Below are 18,200 nucleotides of genomic sequence, written 5' to 3' on the forward strand. Positions count from 1 at the left end.
AATTCTCACAGAAAACCGCATATTTCGATGCAAAACGACGATTTCTCGCCGATTTTCGTTGTTTTCTGGCATGAATTTGCAAAGAAGAGCACGAAGTCTACAAAATCATGACTTTTTACCTAGATTCAACGGCTGAATTGCAAGAAAACAGCAGAATTCTGCACGAAATCATCAATATTCTTACAGAAAACTGCATATTTCGATGCAAAACAACGATTTCTCGCCGATTTTCGTTGTTTTCTCGCTTTAATTCGCAAAGAAGAGCACGAAATCTACAAAATCATGACTTTTTACCAAGATTCAACGGCTGAATTGCAAGAAAACAGCAGAATTCTGCACGAAATCATCAAAATTCTTAGAGAAAACTGCATATTTCGATGCAAAACAACGATTTCTCGCCGATTTTCGTTGTTTTCTGGCTTGAATTCGCAAAGAAGAGCACGAAATCTACAAAATCATGACTTTTTACCAAGATTCAACGGCTGAATTGCAAGAAAACAGCAGAATTCTGCACGAAATCATCAAAATTCTTACAGAAAACCGCATATTTCGATGCAAAACGACGATTTCTCGCCGATTTTCGTTGTTTTCTGGCTTGAATTCGCAAAGAAGAGCACGAAATCTACAAAATCATGACTTTTTACCAAGATTCAACGGCTGAATTGCAAGAAAACAGCAGAATTCTGCACGAAATCGTCAAAATTCTTACAGAAAACCGCATATTTCGATGCAAAACGATTATTTCTCGCCGATTTTCGTTGTTTTCTGGCTTGAATTCGCAAAGAAGAGCACGAAATCTACAAAATCATGACTTTTTACCAAGATTCAACGGCTGAATTGCAAGAAAACAGCAGAATTCTGCACGAAATCGTCAAAATTCTTACAGAAAACCGCATATTTCGATGCAAAACGATTGTTTCTCGCCGATTTTCGTTGTTTTCTGGCTTGAATTCGCAAAGAAGAGCACGAAATCTACAAAATCATGACTTTTTACTAAGATTCAACGGCTGAATTGTAAGAAAACAGCAGAATTTTGCACGAAATCATCAAAATTCTTACAGAAAACCGCATATTGCGATGCAAAACAACGATTTCTCGCCGATTTTCGTTGTTTTCTGGCTTGAATTCGCAAAGAAGAGCACAAAATCTACAAAATCATCACTTTTTACCAAGATTCTACGGCTGAATTGCAAGAAAACAGCAGAATTCTGCACGAAATCATCAAAATTCTTACAGAAAACCGCATATTTCGATGCAAAACGACGATTTCTCGCCGATTTTCGTTGTTTTCTGGCTTGAATTCGCAAAGAAGAGCACGAAATCTACAAAATCATGACTTTTTACCAAGATTCAACGGCTGAATTGCAAGAAAACGGCAGAATTCTGCACGAAATCATCAAAATTCTTAGAGAAAACTGCATATTTCGATGCAAAACAACGATTTCTCGCCGATTTTCGTTGTTTTCTGGCTTGAATTCGCAAAGAAGAGCACGAAATCTACAAAATCATGACTTTTTACCAAGATTCAACGGCTGAATTGCAAGAAAACAGCAGAATTCTGCACGAAATCATCAAAATTCTTAGAGAAAACTGCATAATTCGATGCAAAACAACGATTTCTCGCCGATTTTCGTTGTTTTCTATCTTGAATTTGCCAAGAAGAGCACGAAATCTACAAAATCTTGACTTTTTACCTAGATTCAACGGCTGAATTGCAAGAAAACAGCAGAATTCTGCACGAAATCATCAAAATTCTTACAGAAAACTGCATATTTCGATGTAAAACAACGATTTCTCGCCGATCTTCGTTGTTTTCTCGCTTTAATTCGCAAAGAAGAGCACGAAATCTACAAAATCATGACTTTTTACCAAGATTCAACGGCTGAATTGCAAGAAAACAGCAGAATTCTGCACGAAATCATCAAAATTCTTACAGAAAACCGCATATTTCGATGCAAAACGACGATTTCTCGCCGATTTTCGTTGTTTTCTGGCATGAATTTGCAAAGAAGAGCACGAAATCTACAAAATCATGACTTTTTACCAAGATTCAACGGCTGAATTGCAAGAAAACAGCAGAATTCTGCACGAAATCATCGAAATTCTTAGAGAAAACCGCATTTTTCGATGCAAATCGACGATTTCTCGCCGATTTTCGTTGTTTTCTGGCTTGAATTCGCAAAGAAGAGCACGAAATCTACAAAATCATGACTTTTTACCAAGATTCAACGGCTGAATTGTAAGAAAACAGCAGAATTCTGCACGAAATCATCAAAATTCTTACAGAAAACCGCATATTTCGATGCAAAACAACGATTTCTCGCCGATTTTCGTTGTTTTCTGGCTTGAATTTGCAAAGAAGAGCACAAAATCTACAAAATCATCACTTTTTACCACGATTCTACGGCTGAATTGCAAGAAAACAGCAGAATTCTGCACGAAATCATCAAAATTCTTACAGAAAACCGCATATTTCGATGCAAAACGACGATTTCTCGCCGATTTTCGTTGTTTTCTGGCTTGAATTCGCAAAGAAGAGCACGAAATCTACAAAATCATGACTTTTTACCAAGATTCAACGGCTGAATTGCAAGAAAACAGCAGAATTCTGCACGAAATCATCAAAATTTTTAGAGAAAACTGCATATTTCGATGCAAAACAACGATTTCTCGCCGATTTTCGTTGTTTTCTATCTTGAATTTGCCAAGAAGAGCACGAAATCTACAAAATCATGACTTTTTACCTAGATTCAACGGCTGAATTGCAAGAAAACAGCAGAATTCTGCACGAAATCATCAAAATTCTTACAGAAAACCGCATATTTCGATGCAAAACGACGATTTCTCGCCGATTTTCGTGGTTTTCTGGCTTGAATTTGCAAAGAAGAGCACGAAATCTACAAAATCATCACTTTTTACCAAGATTCTACGGCTGAATTGCAAGAAAACAGCAGAATTCTGCACGAAATCATCAAAATTCTTACAGAAAACCGCATATTTCGATGCAAAACGACGATTTCTCGCCGATTTTCGTTGTTTTCTGGCTTGAATTCGCAAAGAAGAGCACGAAATTTACAAAATCGTCACTTTTTACCAAGATTCAACGGCTGAATTGCAAGAAAACAGCAGAATTCTGCACGAAATCATCAAAATTCTTAGAGAAAACCGCATATTTCGATGCAAAACGACGATTTCTCGCTGATTTTCGTTGTTTTCTATCTTGAATTCGCAAAGAAGAGCACGGAATCTACAAAATCATGACTTTTTACCAAGATTCAACGGCTGAATTGCAAGAAAACAGCAGAATTCTGCACGAAATCATCAAAATTCTTACAGAAAACCGCATATTTCGATGCAAAACGACGATTTCACGCCGATTTTCGTTGTTTTCTGGCTTGAATTCGCAAAGAAGAGCACAAAATCTACAAAATCATGACTTTTTTCCAAGATTCAACGGCTGAATTGCAAGAAAACAGCAGAATTCTGCACGAAATCATCAAAATTCTTACAGAAAACCGCATTTTTCGATGCAAAACGACGATTTCTCGCCGATTTTCGTTGTTTTCTGGCTTGAATTTGCGAAGAAGAGCACGAAATCTACAAAATCATAACTTTTTACCAAGATTCAACGGCTAAATTGCAAGAAAACAGCAGAATTCTGCACGAAATCATCAAAATTCTTACAGAAAACCGCATATTTCGATGCAAAACAACGATTTTTCGCCGATTTTCGTTGTTTTCTGGCTTGAATTCGCAAAGAAAAGCACGAAATCTACAAAATCATCACTTTTTACCAAGATTCTACGGCTGAATTGCAAGAAAACAGCAGAATTCTGCACGAAATCATCAAAATTCTTACAGAAAACCGCATATTTCGATGCAAAACGACGATTTCTCGCCGATTTTCGTGGTTTTCTGGCTTGAATTTGCAAAGAAAAGCACGAAATTTACAAAATCATCACTTTTTACCAAGATTCTACGGCTGAATTGCAAGAAAACAGCAGAATTCTGCACGAAATCATCAAAATTCTTACAGAAAACCGCATATTTCGATGCAAAACGACGATTTCTCGCCGATTTTCGTTGTTTTCTGGCTTGAATTCGCAAAGAAGAGCACGAAATCTACAAAATCATGACTTTTTACCAAGATTCAACGGCTGAATTGCAAGAAAACAGCAGAATTCTGCACGAAATCATCAAAATTCTTAGAGAAAACTGCATATTTCGATGCAAAACAACGATTTCTCGCCGATTTTCGTTGTTTTCTATCTTGAATTCGCCAAGAAGAGCACGAAATCTACAAAATCATGACTTTTTACCAAGATTCAACGGCTGAATTGCAAGAAAACAGCAGAATTCTGCACGAAATCGTCAAAATTCTTAGAGAAAACCGCTTATTTCGATGCAAAACGACGATTTCTCGCCGGTTTTCGTTGTTTTCTGGCTTGAATTCGCAAAGAAGAGCACGAAATCTACAAAATCATCACTTTTTACCAAGATTCAACGGCTGAATTGCAAGAAAACAGCAGAGATCTGCACGAAATCATCAAAATTCTTAGAGAAAACCGCATATTTCGATGCAAAACGACGATTTCTCGCCGATTTTCGTGGTTTTCTGGCTTGAATTTGCAAAGAAGAGCACGAAATCTACAAAATCATGACTTTTTACCAAGATTCAACGGCTGAATTGCAAGAAAACAGCAGAATTCTGCACAAAATCATCAAAATTCTTACAGAAAACCGCATATTTCGATGCAAAACGATTATTTCTCGCCGATTATCGTTGTTTTCTGGCTTGAATTCGCAAAGAAGGGCACGAAATCTACAAAATCATGACTTTTTACCAAGATTCAACGGCTGAATTGCAAGAAAACAGCAGAATTCTGCACGAAATCATCAAAATTCTTAGAGAAAACCGCATTTTTCGATGCAAATCGACGATTTCTCGCCGATTTTCGTTGTTTTCTGGCTTGAATTCGCAAAGAAGAGCACGAAATCTACAAAATCATGACTTTTTACCAAGATTCAACGGCTGAATTGTAAGAAAACAGCAGAATTCTGCACGAAATCATCAAAATTCTCACAGAAAACCGCATATTTCGATGCAAGACAACGATTTCTCGCCGATTTTCGTTGTTTTCTGGCTTGAATTCGCAAAGAAGAGCACAAAATCTACAAAATCATCACTTTTTACCAAGATTCTAAGGCTGAATTGCAAGAAAACAGCAGAATTCTGCACGAAATCATCAAAATTCTTACAGAAAACCGCATATTTCGATGCAAAACGACGATTTCTCGCCGATTTTCGTTGTTTTCTGGCTTGAATTCGCAAAGAAGAGCACGAAATCTACAAAATCATGACTTTTTACCAAGATTCAACGGCTGAATTGCAAGAAAACAGCAGAATTCTGCACGAAATCATCAAAATTCTTAGAGAAAACTGCATATTTCGATGCAAAACAACGATTTCTCGCCGATTTTCGTTGTTTTCTATCTTGAATTTGCCAAGAAGAGCACGAAATCTACAAAATCATGACTTTTTACCTAGATTCAACAGCTGAATTGCAAGAAAACAGCAGAATTCTGCACGAAATCATCAAAATTCTTACAGAAAACCGCATATTTCGATGCAAAACAACGATTTCTCGCCGATTTTCGTTGTTTTCTATCTTGAATTCGCCAAGAAGAGCACGAAATCTATAAAATCATGACTTTTTACCTAGATTCAACGGCTGAATTGCAAGAAAACAGCAGAATTCTGCACGAAATCATCAAAATTTTTACAGAAAACCGCATATTTCGATGCAAAACGACGATTTCTCGCCGATTTTCGTTGTTTTCTCGCTTGAATTCGCAAAGAAGAGCACGAAATCTACAAAATCATGACTTTTTACCAAGATTCAACGACTGAATTGCAAGAAAACAGCAGAATTCTGCACGAAATCATCAAAATTCTTACAGAAAACCGCATATTTCGATGCAAAACGACGATTTCTCGCCGATTTTCGTTGTTTTCTGGCATGAATTTGCAAAGAAGAGCACGAAATCTACAAAATCATGACTTTTTACCAAGATTCAACGGCTGAATTGCAAGAAAACAGCAGAATTCTGCACGAAATCATCAAAATTCTTAGAGAAAACCGCATATTTCGATGCAAAACGACGATTTCTCGCTGATTTTCGTTGTTTTCTATCTTGAATTCGCAAAGAAGAGCACGAAATCTACAAAATCATGACTTTTTACCAAGATTCAACGGCTGAATTGCAAGTAAGCAGCAGAATTCTGCACGAAATCGTCAAAATTCTTAGAGAAAACCGCATATTTCGATGCAAAACGACGATTTCTCGCCGATTTTCGTTGTTTTCTGGCTTGAATTCGCAAAGAAGAGCACGAAATCTACAAAATCATCACTTTTTACCAAGATTCAACGGCTGAATTGCAAGAAAACAGCAGAATTCTGCACGAAATCATCAAAATTCTTAGAGAAAACTGCATATTTCGATGCAAAACAACGATTTCTCGCCGATTTTCGTTGTTTTCTATCTTGAATTTGCCAAGAAGAGCACGAAATCTACAAAATCATGACTTTTTACCTAGATTCAACAGCTGAATTGCAAGAAAACAGCAGAATTCTGCACGAAATCATCAAAATTCTTACAGAAAACCGCATATTTCGATGCAAAACAACGATTTCTCGCCGATTTTCGTTGTTTTCTATCTTGAATTCGCCAAGAAGAGCACGAAATCTATAAAATCATGACTTTTTACCTAGATTCAACGGCTGAATTGCAAGAAAACAGCAGAATTCTGCACGAAATCATCAAAATTTTTACAGAAAACCGCATATTTCGATGCAAAACGACGATTTCTCGCCGATTTTCGTTGTTTTCTCGCTTGAATTCGCAAAGAAGAGCACGAAATCTACAAAATCATGACTTTTTACCAAGATTCAACGACTGAATTGCAAGAAAACAGCAGAATTCTGCACGAAATCATCAAAATTCTTACAGAAAACCGCATATTTCGATGCAAAACGACGATTTCTCGCCGATTTTCGTTGTTTTCTGGCATGAATTTGCAAAGAAGAGCACGAAATCTACAAAATCATGACTTTTTACCAAGATTCAACGGCTGAATTGCAAGAAAACAGCAGAATTCTGCACGAAATCATCAAAATTCTTAGAGAAAACCGCATATTTCGATGCAAAACGACGATTTCTCGCTGATTTTCGTTGTTTTCTATCTTGAATTCGCAAAGAAGAGCACGAAATCTACAAAATCATGACTTTTTACCAAGATTCAACGGCTGAATTGCAAGTAAGCAGCAGAATTCTGCACGAAATCGTCAAAATTCTTAGAGAAAACCGCATATTTCGATGCAAAACGACGATTTCTCGCCGATTTTCGTTGTTTTCTGGCTTGAATTCGCAAAGAAGAGCACGAAATCTACAAAATCATCACTTTTTACCAAGATTCAACGGCTGAATTACAAGAAAACAGCAGAATTCTGCACGAAATCATCAAAATTCTTAGAGAAAACCGCATATTTCGATGCAAAACGACGATTTCTCGCCGATTTTCGTTGTTTTTTGGCTTGAATTCGCAAAGAAGAGCACGAAATCTACAAAATCGTCACTTTTTACCAAGATTCAACGGCTGAATTGCAAGAAAACAGCAGAATTCTGCACGAAATCATCAAAATTCTCAGAGAAAACCGCATATTTCGATGCAAAACGACGATTTCTCGCTGATTTTCGTTGTTTTCTATCTTGAATTCGCAAAGAAGAGCACAAAATCTACAAAATCATGACTTTTTTCCAAGATTCAACGGCTGAATTGCAAGAAAACAGCAGAATTCTGCACGAAATCATCAAAATTCTTACAGAAAACCGCATATTTCGATGCAAAACGACGATTTCACGCCGATTTTCGTTGTTTTCTGGCTTGAATTCGCAAAGAAGAGCACAAAATCTACAAAATCATGACTTTTTTCCAAGATTCAACGGCTGAATTGCAAGAAAACAGCAGAATTCTGCACGAAATCATCAAAATTCTTACAGAAAACCGCATTTTTCGATGCAAAACGACGATTTCTCGCCGATTTTCGTTGTTTTCTGGCTTGAATTTGCGAAGAAGAGCACGAAATCTACAAAATCATAACTTTTTACCAAGATTCAACGGCTAAATTGCAAGAAAACAGCAGAATTCTGCACGAAATCATCAAAATTCTTACAGAAAACCGCATATTTCGATGCAAAACAACGATTTTTCGCCGATTTTCGTTGTTTTCTGGCTTGAATTCGCAAAGAAAAGCACGAAATCTACAAAATCATCACTTTTTACCAAGATTCTACGGCTGAATTGCAAGAAAACAGCAGAATTCTGCACGAAATCATCAAAATTCTTACAGAAAACCGCATATTTCGATGCAAAACGACGATTTCTCGCCGATTTTCGTGGTTTTCTGGCTTGAATTTGCAAAGAAAAGCACGAAATTTACAAAATCATCACTTTTTACCAAGATTCTACGGCTGAATTGCAAGAAAACAGCAGAATTCTGCACGAAATCATCAAAATTCTTACAGAAAACCGCATATTTCGATGCAAAACGACGATTTCTCGCCGATTTTCGTTGTTTTCTGGCTTGAATTCGCAAAGAAGAGCACGAAATCTACAAAATCATGACTTTTTACCAAGATTCAACGGCTGAATTGCAAGAAAACAGCAGAATTCTGCACGAAATCATCAAAATTCTTAGAGAAAACTGCATATTTCGATGCAAAACAACGATTTCTCGCCGATTTTCGTTGTTTTCTATCTTGAATTCGCCAAGAAGAGCACGAAATCTACAAAATCATGACTTTTTACCAAGATTCAACGGCTGAATTGCAAGAAAACAGCAGAATTCTGCACGAAATCGTCAAAATTCTTAGAGAAAACCGCTTATTTCGATGCAAAACGACGATTTCTCGCCGGTTTTCGTTGTTTTCTGGCTTGAATTCGCAAAGAAGAGCACGAAATCTACAAAATCATCACTTTTTACCAAGATTCAACGGCTGAATTGCAAGAAAACAGCAGAGATCTGCACGAAATCATCAAAATTCTTAGAGAAAACCGCATATTTCGATGCAAAACGACGATTTCTCGCCGATTTTCGTGGTTTTCTGGCTTGAATTTGCAAAGAAGAGCACGAAATCTACAAAATCATGACTTTTTACCAAGATTCAACGGCTGAATTGCAAGAAAACAGCAGAATTCTGCACAAAATCATCAAAATTCTTACAGAAAACCGCATATTTCGATGCAAAACGATTATTTCTCGCCGATTATCGTTGTTTTCTGGCTTGAATTCGCAAAGAAGAGCACGAAATCTACAAAATCATGACTTTTTACCAAGATTCAACGGCTGAATTGCAAGAAAACAGCAGAATTCTGCACGAAATCATCAAAATTCTTAGAGAAAACCGCATTTTTCGATGCAAATCGACGATTTCTCGCCGATTTTCGTTGTTTTCTGGCTTGAATTCGCAAAGAAGAGCACGAAATCTACAAAATCATGACTTTTTACCAAGATTCAACGGCTGAATTGTAAGAAAACAGCAGAATTCTGCACGAAATCATCAAAATTCTCACAGAAAACCGCATATTTCGATGCAAGACAACGATTTCTCGCCGATTTTCGTTGTTTTCTGGCTTGAATTCGCAAAGAAGAGCACAAAATCTACAAAATCATCACTTTTTACCAAGATTCTAAGGCTGAATTGCAAGAAAACAGCAGAATTCTGCACGAAATCATCAAAATTCTTACAGAAAACCGCATATTTCGATGCAAAACGACGATTTCTCGCCGATTTTCGTTGTTTTCTGGCTTGAATTCGCAAAGAAGAGCACGAAATCTACAAAATCATGACTTTTTACCAAGATTCAACGGCTGAATTGCAAGAAAACAGCAGAATTCTGCACGAAATCATCAAAATTCTTAGAGAAAACTGCATATTTCGATGCAAAACAACGATTTCTCGCCGATTTTCGTTGTTTTCTATCTTGAATTTGCCAAGAAGAGCACGAAATCTACAAAATCATGACTTTTTACCTAGATTCAACAGCTGAATTGCAAGAAAACAGCAGAATTCTGCACGAAATCATCAAAATTCTTACAGAAAACCGCATATTTCGATGCAAAACAACGATTTCTCGCCGATTTTCGTTGTTTTCTATCTTGAATTCGCCAAGAAGAGCACGAAATCTATAAAATCATGACTTTTTACCTAGATTCAACGGCTGAATTGCAAGAAAACAGCAGAATTCTGCACGAAATCATCAAAATTTTTACAGAAAACCGCATATTTCGATGCAAAACGACGATTTCTCGCCGATTTTCGTTGTTTTCTCGCTTGAATTCGCAAAGAAGAGCACGAAATCTACAAAATCATGACTTTTTACCAAGATTCAACGACTGAATTGCAAGAAAACAGCAGAATTCTGCACGAAATCATCAAAATTCTTACAGAAAACCGCATATTTCGATGCAAAACGACGATTTCTCGCCGATTTTCGTTGTTTTCTGGCATGAATTTGCAAAGAAGAGCACGAAATCTACAAAATCATGACTTTTTACCAAGATTCAACGGCTGAATTGCAAGAAAACAGCAGAATTCTGCACGAAATCATCAAAATTCTTAGAGAAAACCGCATATTTCGATGCAAAACGACGATTTCTCGCTGATTTTCGTTGTTTTCTATCTTGAATTCGCAAAGAAGAGCACGAAATCTACAAAATCATGACTTTTTACCAAGATTCAACGGCTGAATTGCAAGTAAGCAGCAGAATTCTGCACGAAATCGTCAAAATTCTTAGAGAAAACCGCATATTTCGATGCAAAACGACGATTTCTCGCCGATTTTCGTTGTTTTCTGGCTTGAATTCGCAAAGAAGAGCACGAAATCTACAAAATCATCACTTTTTACCAAGATTCAACGGCTGAATTGCAAGAAAACAGCAGAATTCTGCACGAAATCATCAAAATTCTTAGAGAAAACTGCATATTTCGATGCAAAACAACGATTTCTCGCCGATTTTCGTTGTTTTCTATCTTGAATTTGCCAAGAAGAGCACGAAATCTACAAAATCATGACTTTTTACCTAGATTCAACAGCTGAATTGCAAGAAAACAGCAGAATTCTGCACGAAATCATCAAAATTCTTACAGAAAACCGCATATTTCGATGCAAAACAACGATTTCTCGCCGATTTTCGTTGTTTTCTATCTTGAATTCGCCAAGAAGAGCACGAAATCTATAAAATCATGACTTTTTACCTAGATTCAACGGCTGAATTGCAAGAAAACAGCAGAATTCTGCACGAAATCATCAAAATTTTTACAGAAAACCGCATATTTCGATGCAAAACGACGATTTCTCGCCGATTTTCGTTGTTTTCTCGCTTGAATTCGCAAAGAAGAGCACGAAATCTACAAAATCATGACTTTTTACCAAGATTCAACGACTGAATTGCAAGAAAACAGCAGAATTCTGCACGAAATCATCAAAATTCTTACAGAAAACCGCATATTTCGATGCAAAACGACGATTTCTCGCCGATTTTCGTTGTTTTCTGGCATGAATTTGCAAAGAAGAGCACGAAATCTACAAAATCATGACTTTTTACCAAGATTCAACGGCTGAATTGCAAGAAAACAGCAGAATTCTGCACGAAATCATCAAAATTCTTAGAGAAAACCGCATATTTCGATGCAAAACGACGATTTCTCGCTGATTTTCGTTGTTTTCTATCTTGAATTCGCAAAGAAGAGCACGAAATCTACAAAATCATGACTTTTTACCAAGATTCAACGGCTGAATTGCAAGTAAGCAGCAGAATTCTGCACGAAATCGTCAAAATTCTTAGAGAAAACCGCATATTTCGATGCAAAACGACGATTTCTCGCCGATTTTCGTTGTTTTCTGGCTTGAATTCGCAAAGAAGAGCACGAAATCTACAAAATCATCACTTTTTACCAAGATTCAACGGCTGAATTACAAGAAAACAGCAGAATTCTGCACGAAATCATCAAAATTCTTAGAGAAAACCGCATATTTCGATGCAAAACGACGATTTCTCGCCGATTTTCGTTGTTTTTTGGCTTGAATTCGCAAAGAAGAGCACGAAATCTACAAAATCGTCACTTTTTACCAAGATTCAACGGCTGAATTGCAAGAAAACAGCAGAATTCTGCACGAAATCATCAAAATTCTTAGAGAAAACCGCATATTTCGATGCAAAACGACGATTTCTCGCTGATTTTCGTTGTTTTCTATCTTGAATTCGCAAAGAAGAGCACGGAATCTACAAAATCATGACTTTTTACCAAGATTCAACGGCTGAATTGCAAGAAAACAGCAGAATTCTGCACGAAATCATCAAAATTCTTACAGAAAACCGCATATTTCGATGCAAAACGACGATTTCTCGCCGATTTTCGTTGTTTTCTGGCTTGAATTCGCAAAGAAGAGCACGAAATCTACAAAATCATGACTTTTTACCAAGATTCAACTGCTGAATTGCAAGAAAACACCAGAATTCTGCACGAAATCATCAAAATTCTTAGAGAAAACTGCATATTTCGATGCAAAACAACGATTTCTCGCCGATTTTCGTTGTTTTCTATCTTGAATTTGCCAAGAAGAGCACGAAATCTACAAAATCATGACTTTTTACCTAGATTCAACGGCTGAATTGCAAGAAAACAGCAGAATTCTGCACGAAATCATCAAAATTCTTACAGAAAACCGCATATTTCGATGCAAAACGACGATTTCTCGCCGATTTTCGTTGTTTTCTCGCTTGAATTTGCAAAGAAGAGCACGAAATCTACAAAATCATGACTTTTTACCAAGATTCAACGGCTGAATTGCAAGAAAACAGCAGAATTCTGCACGAAATCATCAAAATTCTTACAGAAAACCGCATTTTTCGATGCAAAACGACGATTTCTCGCCGATTTTCGTTGTTTTCTGGCATGAATTTGCAAAGAAGGGCACGAAATCTACAAAATCATGACTTTTTACCAAGATTCAACGGCTGAATTGCAAGAAAACAGCAGAATTCTGCACGAAATCATCAAAATTCTTAGAGAAAACCGCATATTTCGATGCAAAACGACGATTTCTCGCTGATTTTCGTTGTTTTCTATCTTGAATTCGCAAAGAAGACCACGAAATCTACAAAATCATGACTTTTTACCAAGATTCAACGGCTGAATTGCAAGTAAGCAGCAGAATTCTGCACGAAATCGTCAAAATTCTTAGAGAAAACCGCATATTTCGATGCAAAACGACGATTTCTCGCCGATTTTCGTTGTTTTCTGGCTTGAATTCGCAAAGAAGAGCACGAAATCTACAAAATCATCACTTTTTCCCAAGATTCAACAGCTGAATTACAAGAAAACAGCAGAATTCTGCACGAAATCATCAAAATTCTTAGAGAAAACCGCATATTTCGATGCAAAACGACGATTTCTCGCCGATTTTCGTTGTTTTCTGGCTTGAATTCGCAAAGAAGAGCACGAAATCTACAAAATCGTCACTTTTTACCAAGATTCAACGGCTGAATTGCAAGAAAACAGCAGAATTCTGCACGAAATCATCAAAATTCTTAGAGAAAACCGCATATTTCGATGCAAAACGACGATTTCTCGCTGATTTTCGTTGTTTTCTATCTTGAATTCGCAAAGAAGAGCACGGAATCTACAAAATCATGACTTTTTACCAAGATTCAACGGCTGAATTGCAAGAAAACAGCAGAATTCTGCACGAAATCATCAAAATTCTTACAGAAAACCGCATATTTCGATGCAAAACGACGATTTCTCGCCGATTTTCGTTGTTTTCTGGCTTGAATTCGCAAAGAAGAGCACGAAATCTACAAAATCATGACTTTTTACCAAGATTCAACGGCTGAATTGCAAGAAACCAGCAGAATTCTGCACGAAATCATCAAAATTCTTACAGAAAACCGCATTTTTCGATGCAAAACGACGATTTCTCGCCGATTTTCGTTGTTTTCTGGCTTGATTTCGCAAAGAAGAGCACGAAATCTACAAAATCATAACTTTTTACCAAGATTCAACGGCTAAATTGCAAGAAAACAGCAGAATTCTGCACGAAATCATCAAAATTCTTACAGAAAACCGCATATTTCGATGCAAAACAACGATTTCTCGCCGATTTTCGTTGTTTTCTGGCTTGAATTCGCAAAGAAGAGCACGAAATCTACAAAATCATCACTTTTTACCAAGATTCTACGGCTGAATTGCTAGAAAACAGCAGAATTCTGCACGAAATCATCAAAATTCTTACAGAAAACCGCATATTTCGATGCAAAACGACGATTTCTCGCCGATTTTCGTTGTTTTCTGGCTTGAATTCGCAAAGAAGAGCACGAAATCTACAAAATCATGACTTTTTACCAAGATTCAACGGCTGAATTGCAAGAAAACAGCAGAATTCTGCACGAAACCATCAAAATTCTTACAGAAAACCGCATATTTCGATGCAAAACAACGATTTCTCGCCGATTTTCGTTGTTTTCTATCTTGAATTCGCCAAGAAGAGCACGGAATCTATAAAATCATGACTTTTTACCTAGATTCAACGGCTGAATTGCAAGAAAACAGCAGAATTTGGCACGAAATCATCAAAATTCTTACAGAAAACCGCATATTTCGATGCAAAACGACGATTTCTCGCCGATTTTCGTTGTTTTCTCGCTTGAATTCGCAAAGAAGAGCACGAGATCTACAAAATCATGACTTTTTACCAAGATTCAACGGCTGAATTGCAAGAAAACAGCAGAATTCTGCACGAAATCATCAATATTCTTAGAGAAAACCGCATATTTCGATGCAAAACGACGATTTCTCGCTGATTATCGTTGTTTTCTATCTTGAATTCGCAAACAAGAGCACAAAATCTACAAAATCATGACTTTTTACCAAGATTCAACGGCTGAATTGCAAGACAACAGCAGAATTCTGCACGAAATTGTCAAAATTCTTAGAGAAAACCGCATATTTCGATGCAAAACGACGATTTCTCGCCGATTTTCGTTGTTTTCTGGCTTGAATTCGCAAAGAAGAGCACGAAATCTTCAAAATCATGACTTTTTACCAAGATTCAACGGCTGAATTGCAAGAAAACAGCAGAATTCTGCACGAAATCATCAAAATTCTTACAGAAAACCGCATATTTCGATGCAAAACGATGATTTTTCGCCGATTTTCGTTGTTTTCTGGCATGAATTCGCAAAGAAGAGCACGAAATCTACAAAATCATGACTTTTTACCAAGATTCAACGGCTGAATTGCAAGAAAACAGCAGAATTCTGCACGAAATCATCAAAATTCTTAGAGAAAACCGCATATTTCGATGCAAAACGACGATTTTTCGCTGATTTTCGTTGTTTTCTGGCTTGAATTCGCAAAGAAGAGCACGAAATTTACAAAATCATCACTTTTTACCAAGATTCTACGGCTGAATTGCAAGAAAACAGCAGAATTCTGCACGAAATCATCAAAATTCTTACAGAAAACCGCATATTTCGATGCAAAACAACGATTTCTCGCCGATTTTCGTTCTTTTCTGGCTTGAATTCGCAAAGAAGAGCACAAAATCTACAAAATCATCATTTTTTACCAAGATTCAACGGCTGAATTGCAAGAAAACAGCAGAATTCTGCACGAAATCATCAAAATTCTTAGAGAAAACCGCATATTTCGATGCAAAACGACGATTTCTCGCCGATTTTCGTGGTTTTCTGGCTTGAATTCGCAAAAAAGAGCTCGAAATCTACAAAATCATAACTTTTTACCAAGATTCAACGGCTGAATTGCAAGAAAACAGCAGAATTCTGCACAAAATCATCAAAATTCTTACAGAAAACCGCATATTTCGATGCAAAACGATTATTTCTCGCCGATTTTCGTTGTTTTCTGGCTTGAATTCGCAAAGAAGAGCACGAAATCTACAAAATCATGACTTTTTACCAAGATTCAACGGCTGAATTGCAAGAAAACAGCAAAATTCTGCACGAAATCATCAAAATTCTTAGAGAAAACTGCATATTTCGATGCAAAACAACGATTTCTCGCCGATTTTCGTTGTTTTCTATCTTGAATTCGCCAAGAAGAGCACGAAATCTACAAAATCATGACTTTTTACCTAGATTCAACGGCTGAATTGCAAGAAAACAGCAGAATTCTGCACGAAACCATCAAAATTCTTACAGAAAACCGCATATTTCGATGCAAAACAACGATTTCTCGCCGATTTTCGTTGTTTTCTGGCTTGAATTCGCAAAGAAGAGCACGAAATCTACAAAATCATCACTTTTTACCAAGATTCTACGGCTGAATTGCAAGAAAACAGCAGAATTCTGCACGAAATCATCAAAATTCTTAGAGAAAACCGCATATTTCGATGCAAAACGACGATTTCTCGCCAATTTTCGTTGTTTTCTGGCTTGAATTCGCAAAGAAGAGCACGAAATCTACAAAATCATGACTTTTTACCAAGATTCAACGGCTGAATTGCAAGAAAACAGCAGAATTCTGCACGAAATCATCAAAATTCTTAGAGAAAACTGCATATTTCGAAGCAAAACAACGATTTCTCGCCGATTTTCGTTGTTTTCTATCTTGAATTCGCCAAGGAGAGCACGAAATCTACAAAATCATGACTTTTTACCTAGATTCAACGGCTGAATTGCAAGAAAACAGCAGAATTCTGCACGAAACCATCAAAATTCTTACAGAAAACCGCATATTTCGATGCAAAACAACGATTTCTCGCCGATTTTCGTTGTTTTCTATCTTGAATTCGCCAAGAAGAGCACGAAATCTATAAAATCATGACTTTTTACCTAGATTCAACGGCTGAATTGCAAGAAAACAGCAGAATTTGGCACGAAATCATCAAAATTCTTACAGAAAACCGCATATTTCGATGCAAAACGACGATTTCTCGCCGATTTTCGTTGTTTTCTCGCTTGAATTTGCAAAGAAGAGCACGAGATCTACAAAATCATGACTTTTTAGCAAGATTCAACGGCTGAATTGCAAGAAAACAGCAGAATTCTGCACGAAATCATCAATATTCTTAGAGAAAACCGCATATTTCGATGCAAAACGACGATTTCTCGCCGATTTTCGTTGTTTTCTGGCTTGAATTCGCAAAGAAGAGCACGAAATCTACAAAATCATGACTTTTTACCAAGATTCAACAGCTGAATTGCAAGAAAACAGCAGAATTCTGCACGAAATCATCAAAATTCTTAGAGAAAACCGCATATTTCGATGCAAAACGACGATTTCTCGCTGATTTTCGTTGTTTTCTATCTTGAATTCACAAAGAAGAGCACGGAATCTACAAAATCATGACTTTTTACCAAGATTCAACAGCTGAATTGCAAGAAAACAGCAGAATTCTGCACGAAATCATCAAAATTCTTACAGAAAACCGCATTTTTCGATGCAAAACGACGATTTCTCGCCGATTTTCGTTGTTTTCTGGCTTGATTTCGCAAAGAAGAGCACGAAATCTACAAAATCATAACTTTTTACCAAGATTCAACGGCTAAATTGCAAGAAAACAGCAGAATTCTGCACGAAATCATCAAAATTCTTACAGAAAACCGCATATTTCGATGCAAAACAACGATTTCTCGCCGATTTTCGTTGTTTTCTGGCTTGAATTCGCAAAGAAGAGCACGAAATCTACAAAATCATCACTTTTTACCAAGATTCTACGGCTGAATTGCAAGAAAACAGCAGAATTCTGCACGAAATCATCAAAATTCTTACAGAAAACCGCATATTTCGATGCAAAACGACGATTTCTCGCCGATTTTCGTGGTTTTCTGGCTTGAATTTGCAAAGAAGAGCACGAAATCTACAAAATCATCACTTTTTACCAAGATTCTACGGCTGAATTGCTAGAAAACAGCAGAATTCTGCACGAAATCATCAAAATTCTTACCGAAAACCGCATATTTCGATGCAAAACGACGATTTCTCGCCGATTTTCGTTGTTTTCTGGCTTGAATTCGCAAAGAAGAGCACGAAATCTACAAAATCATGACTTTTTACCAAGATTCAACGGCTGAATTGCAAGAAAACAGCAGAATTCTGCACGAAACCATCAA

This window comes from Gnatocerus cornutus, unplaced genomic scaffold (assembly GCF_029298725.1).
Source record: "Gnatocerus cornutus isolate USDA-ARS CGAHR unplaced genomic scaffold, icGnaCorn1.1 ctg00000022.1, whole genome shotgun sequence".
Taxonomy (NCBI): domain Eukaryota; kingdom Metazoa; phylum Arthropoda; class Insecta; order Coleoptera; family Tenebrionidae; genus Gnatocerus; species Gnatocerus cornutus.